This window comes from Lactuca saligna, chromosome 4 (assembly GCF_052625555.1).
Source record: "Lactuca saligna cultivar CGN05327 chromosome 4, ASM5262555v1, whole genome shotgun sequence".
Lineage (NCBI taxonomy): Eukaryota > Viridiplantae > Streptophyta > Magnoliopsida > Asterales > Asteraceae > Lactuca > Lactuca saligna.
In genome coordinates this window covers 183,863,587-183,869,865 of record NC_136420.1, presented here as the reverse complement: position 1 = coordinate 183,869,865, position 6,279 = coordinate 183,863,587, and the positions used below count along the sequence as shown (strand labels likewise).

The 6,279-nt window shown below is 34.6% G+C and overlaps 1 non-coding gene across 1 annotated transcript; it reads left to right on the top strand.

Moving 5' to 3' along the window:
- The first annotated feature begins 5,659 nt into the window (after positions 1 to 5,659).
- Positions 5,660 to 5,735, top strand: TRNAF-GAA (transfer RNA phenylalanine (anticodon GAA)). Its single transcript has one exon. It is a non-coding gene; the product is annotated as a tRNA-Phe (tRNA).
- The last annotated feature ends 544 nt before the right edge of the window (positions 5,736 to 6,279 follow it).

The window sequence follows — 6,279 nt, the reverse complement described above, 5'->3', positions numbered from 1 at the left end:
ATGATTTATCGTATCATGGATTCTAGATAAGTCTACAAACGAGTGGAATCACAAGTGCTGTGATTTTTTAGTTTACTTAACTTTAAGATCGAACTCATGGGATAAGATACAACATCAATATGTACAATATCATGCTGCTTTTGTAGACATATCACCATAATATTGTATATATTGATGTTGTATCTTATCCCATGAGTTCGATCTTAAAGCTAAGTAAACTCAAAAATCATAGCATTTGTGATTCCACTCGTTTGTAGACTTGTCTAGAATCCATGATACGATAAATCATTTGATTGAAAATGTAAATGTAGTCATGAAATTCGTCTGCTTAGTCAATATTCCCCTAATAAATATTCAAGTGCATTACAAAGTTGTACATGTATGAATAATGTCCTTTCGTAGGTTATGTTTTGAAGAGAAGCAAGAATGAATCTCAAAAACTCATTAATATCAGTAGGAGATGATGTAGGATTTGTTGTAAATAAGTAAAGGGAAAATGAATCAGGAGGGTAACCAACTGTTGCGTTTGTTCTCATTTGGTCCCTTTCCTTTTTTTTGTACTCAATATACCATCGAACTTGTTGTTTGTGTTCACCATAACCCTTTGACCGGCTATCACAGGTCAAAAGCCGATCAAAAGGGCTATGGTAAACACCAACAACAAGTTCAATGGTATATTGAATACAAAAAAAAAAAAAGGGACCAAATGAGTACAAATGCAAAAGTTAATTACCCTCAAGAGTCATTTTCCCTTGAAAAATTAATCATAAAATTAAATACAATAGAAAAACGACCTAGCCTCTGTTACCACTGATGGGTTTTGAGCATTACATCAATCCTATGGTGCACATGCAACCATAAAGCTTTGGATCTAGGTATTCTCTAATTGTACATGCAATAATCATCCTAAGCTGTAAACCCTAATCTAGCATGCATAAATCAAAATTTATATCTAAAACAATGTTAAAATCGTACCTTTCAATTGTAGCTAACTTGATCTTCAACCTTTGAGAACTTAACACCTCAAATGCGATGCCTCTAATAGATCACAAACACCACAAGCAATGGAATAATATTAGAGAGAGAGAGAGAGAGAGGAAGAGGCACAAAATCAACTAATGATCCTTCTAGGGTTTTAAATTGCCAAATTCTAGAGTCCCATGGGGTCTTTATATACTTGAGCAACTAGGATTTCCGTCAAAACCCTAATCCAGTTGCTTAGTACTTAAGCAGCCCATAGGATCCTTCCAAAAGGCCCTTTGGACGAATTCTATGTGGACTCCCACATAGATTTCATCCATCCCTTCCTTATGGATCCTAAGCTTAACTTTGTAACTATCTTATAATTATAATATCAGTCCCCTTAATTTAATTAATCTTTTTTTTACCACAAAATCATTTCTAAATTAATTCTTGACCAATATTAATTAAATAATATGAATTCTCTTTTAATATAGTATTCCTAAAATATATTAATAAATCATAATTACCCTCTTTCTCCATAATTCATCCAGTCAAGTTGCTATGGTGAAGGCAACCCAAAAGGATCATGCTACTATCGGGTCAAGTACATACTAGATATACTTATGGGCTTAGACACCTAATCCAACATATCTGTCGTAGGATCAACCCTCGTATCTAAGATGTACGCCAAAAACCCTGAACAACCCTGATGGAGAAGTCTCCTGGATCTCGTAGCCGAACAGAGGGTTCACCCCTACAAATATTTTTGGTCATTTTGTGTGGTTCTTGTAATATTTTTGGTCCATGTTCTTCCAAGTAAAATGCCTATTTTTTTCTTGATTATAGCTGATTTTTGCAATATTGGTTCCAAAAAATAGTCATTTAGCTTGGAATATGGACCAAAAATGTTACAAATCACAGGTAAGGACCAAAACTGAAAAAATAAGAATTTCATAGGGACCTAAAATGTAATTTATTATGCTTATTATAATTGTGTCTTGCCTCCTTCATTATGGGATGTTATTATAGGATATTAGGTATTGTTGCTTTTTTAAACTCTTGAGAAATAAATGTATCTTAGTTTTTGTAACATCCCGACTACCTAGTATAATATTATATAATTTTCATGATTTTAATTGAGCAACTCGACGGGTTGGAGGCCCCCAACTCGTCGAGTAGTGAAGGATTTGGCCGTGTGGCTTTTACGACCAACTCGATGAGTTGGCGCTGTGAGAGGAAACCCTAATTTTCCGGGGTTGTGTCCTATTTAAAGGACCTTAAGCCCTCATTTCCACCTCCCATGTCACCTGACTCCCCTATATGAAACCCTAATCATTTAGATTGATTTAAGAGAGAAAGAAGAGCTAACTTTGGGCATTCTAGTGCACTATTGGAAGAGAACAGAAGAGTATCAAGGCTTAGAACGAGAAGGGACTATTAGATCTAGTGTTTATCCATCTATAGCTTCTCTTTGAAGGTAAAATTCATCACCTTGTTCATTATTTTGATTAGATCTCGTTTTTAGGAAGTTTTAGGGCCTTTTCCATCTTTTCTCAAGACTTTGAGTATTTTGAGCTTGCCAAGAGATTGAGACTTTAGATCTGGACCTTATGAGGTCCTTTAAGCCCAAAATTCCAATCTTTATCAAGCTAGAGGAGATATTTTATGCTTAGGACCCTAAACATACCTTGAGTGGTAATTCTGTGTGACCGGAGGGTCTGGTATGTTTTATTGAGTATTGTGATATCCTGCATTATGTCTTTGTGATTTATGTTGTGTATTATTTTGAGCTTTACTGAGTTAGAACCGGAGGGTCCACCGGAGTTGTGGGACCGGAGGGTCCAACTGAGACACATGGAACGGAGGGTCTTATTCAAGACATAGCCATGAGAGGCTAATGAGATGTGTATGGTATTTTGAGAAACTCACTAAGCTTCGTGCTTACTGTGCTATGTGCTTCAAGTACTTCTTAGGATCAGGGGAAGACGATGACTTGATTGTACACACGAGATGGAGTTATGTTTTTGGAGGATCCTGGATTTTATGCAAACAATTATGAATATGTGTTTTTTATAATCTAACATGTTGGGGATTTTGTGAAATGTGTTGATGAGATTTATGTGATTTTAAAATGAAAATTTTATTTGAAAATTTATGGTGCAATAGTTTTTGAGATGGAAAATTTTAACATTTAATTAAAATGCTTTTTAGCAGGAGACTTAAAGATAATGCAAGCTCAAGGTATACTAGCTCACGTGTTTACCTTAAGCTTCGTGTTTATATGTCATGAAAGACAATAAGTAAAGAAGTTGAATTTGAGTTAAAAATGAAAAATATATACTTGATAGCGTCCATTATGGCTTAGTCAAAGTCAAACAAATGATTGAGAAAAACATTTAATTTTTCCTTGTAAGTAGTGTTTATTTGTTACAACTGAATCGTTCAAGGAATAGAATGGTTAAGTCTAAAGAAAATATTGTTTGTTTTATAAAATGGATGATTTATTTTTCTACTTGATTTACTTTATTTTATATTATACATAAAAATTGTTTAGATATAAGTAACATAAAATATAGAATCTAATGAGTGTTTACCCGTGTAAAATATGTCACACAATATTTTTTGTGTTGTGGCTAAAGTCACTAATATCTACGGTTTCAAAGCACTCCATGGATGATGACAATGTGCCCCTTGATGAAGTGTAGGTTAAAAGCCCAAGACTTGTCTTTTCTCTATAAATAGTCATGTATTATTCATTATTAGGGTTAAGAGTGAGGGAAAATGTAGCCGCCACGTGAGGTTTGTAGTGTTAGATTCTTTAGTCTATGCTGAAAGTGTATGTTATTCCTAATATTTGAATAAATCGAGTGATCATTCGACATATCTTCATATTTGTGTTTGTTCTTATTATCCGCATCTTGTTCATCAAATCTCAATTAGGGTTTTAATCCCAACAAGTGGTATCAGAACGGGTCTTTGAAGATCTATTGATTTTCAAAGTATTGGTCCATGATTTGATGATTTTCTGCACAAGTTATTGAAGATTTTTAGTGTTTGGCATATTGGAATCAAAATTATGTTCAATCAACTGTTCATGACAGGCATCTGGGTATTTTCTTCTCAATCTGATTCGGATTTTTTTTTGGATCCAATTAACTGTTTAGTCCGAAATTAATACATTGCTTTGTGGATCAATCCCTTTCGATTTAGCCAAAAGAGTTATTCTTTACTGTTCATCCTATTTCTTCAATGCCCAATAGTTTCAATTGTTTTTTATTGTTCATCTATCGTTCATCGGTGTTTGAAATCACAAAATTCGAATATCGAATGTCAATATTCTTATTAGATTTGTGGGTTTAACTTCATGACGATTAAGCATTCTTTTTGGATTTCACAATTCTCGATTTTTGTTTATTTCGCTAATAGTTCTGTTCTTGAGTTGAGATTTCTAAAAAAAATTCATTATCAAAATCGATTTGGATTTTGTTCATCTATCATGTTCCAAAATCGACCTATTTAGCCCGAAGATTAAGTTGAGAAACATTGATTTTGTTGTTCGGCGTTAATTGATTTTGGTAGTCAAAGCAGAAAAGTCAAAATCGGTATTCTTGGATTTCTGGTTCTGACTGTGATCTCATAATCTTAGCCAAATCTGATAGTTAGATGAGATTTCGGAAGTAAATGGGAGAGTGATTTCAGAATTGATTTTAGAAGAATTATGATGGACCTGACATCGGAATGAAGGCTTTTGCAATTGTAGATTTTGTTTCGCATTTTTGACTCGCAAATGGTACATCACATTCGCAGTTGATGTTGATCTCATATGTTGATTGCAAAGGTCTCGCAAGTGGTATATCGTTCTCATGCCAATCTCGTGTTCAGAATCAGAACAAACGTTGAGGATATGTTAGCAATTGTCAAGTCAAAACTGAAAATCAAAATTGAAATTATGACATTCTCATCAGTTCGCAACTTCATGGTTCACAGTTCTTATTGTTCACGTGTAACAGGTCTCGGAATTGTTACTCAACTGGGAAGAACAACAGTCAAACGATAAAGTCAAAATGGGTTTGAAAGTCCTTATCTGCGAACGTCTTTCCTGCAAAAGAGTGGATCTTGGCTCGCAATTCTGTTTCACGAACGCTCAGGGTTTTGGATTCGTGTTTGACAATGGTTCGCAGCAAACCATTGACTATGATTCGCATCTCTTGTAGTTATGGATTCGGAGTTCCAGTCTGGCTCTCAATCTGAAACGAAACCGAACTCGGGTTCGCGTCTTTGTGCTAGGGGACGATGAATTCGATTGGAATCGTATTCATGGTTTCGTATGCGAATGTTCGAACGTATTCATTTAATCAGGAATAATTTGGGGAAGATGACTCCAATTACATTTTTGGTCCCTGAAGCTTCAATGATTTGTCATTTTTTATCCATGTTTTCAAAGCTTGACATTTTTGGATCAATTCGAGAAACCCTTACAATTAAAAGGGAATTTGACGCAGAGTTATATTTCCAGTCCCATAATTTAAAAAACCATTTGACTGATTCACGATCGATATTTTTATTCATACTGAAACTTACAAAGTTGTTCTTTTAACAAATTATAGGCCCGGGATGAGGCTTTGTAATACCCTTTCAATTGACATAGACCCAAGTTCTCTAGTAAAATGAAAATGAGTATGAGACATGAGGAATAGTTGGGATAGCTCAGTTGGTAGAGCAGAGGACTGAAAATCCTCGTGTCACCAGTTCAAATCTGGTTCCTTCAAACATTTTAGCTTTAACCATGTGAACGGTCCCACATTATTGGTTGATAGAGAATCAAAGTGGATTTTCCAATAAATTATGAAATGCTATAGTTCTTACATATGATTTCTGAATTTATTCAGAAGTAATTCGCGAGATCATGCACCCTTCTTTATTAGGTATAGCTTTCCTAGTTATAACAGAAAAAGTACATCTGGTTCGATCCAGCCTATTCTTGAAATAAACAACTTGCACACACTCCCTTTCCAAAAAAGATCAAGACCCCAAGCACTACACTTGGATTTATTAGATTTGTTGCTAAAATATCGGTATTAAACCCGAAACTCGCAAAGACTTTCTCGAGAGAAACTAAAAAAGAGATATCAAAGTCGTTTTGATGATTCAAGAATGTTATTACTTAAATTCAAAGTTCGTAGTTACTTCGAATGTATGAATCGTAGCAATGGAATCATTAAGTCATAGTTCATTGGTTGAATGTATCATTAACCATTTTTTTTGGTACGAGGAACTTATCATGAATCCACTGATTTCTGCCGCTTCCGTTATTGC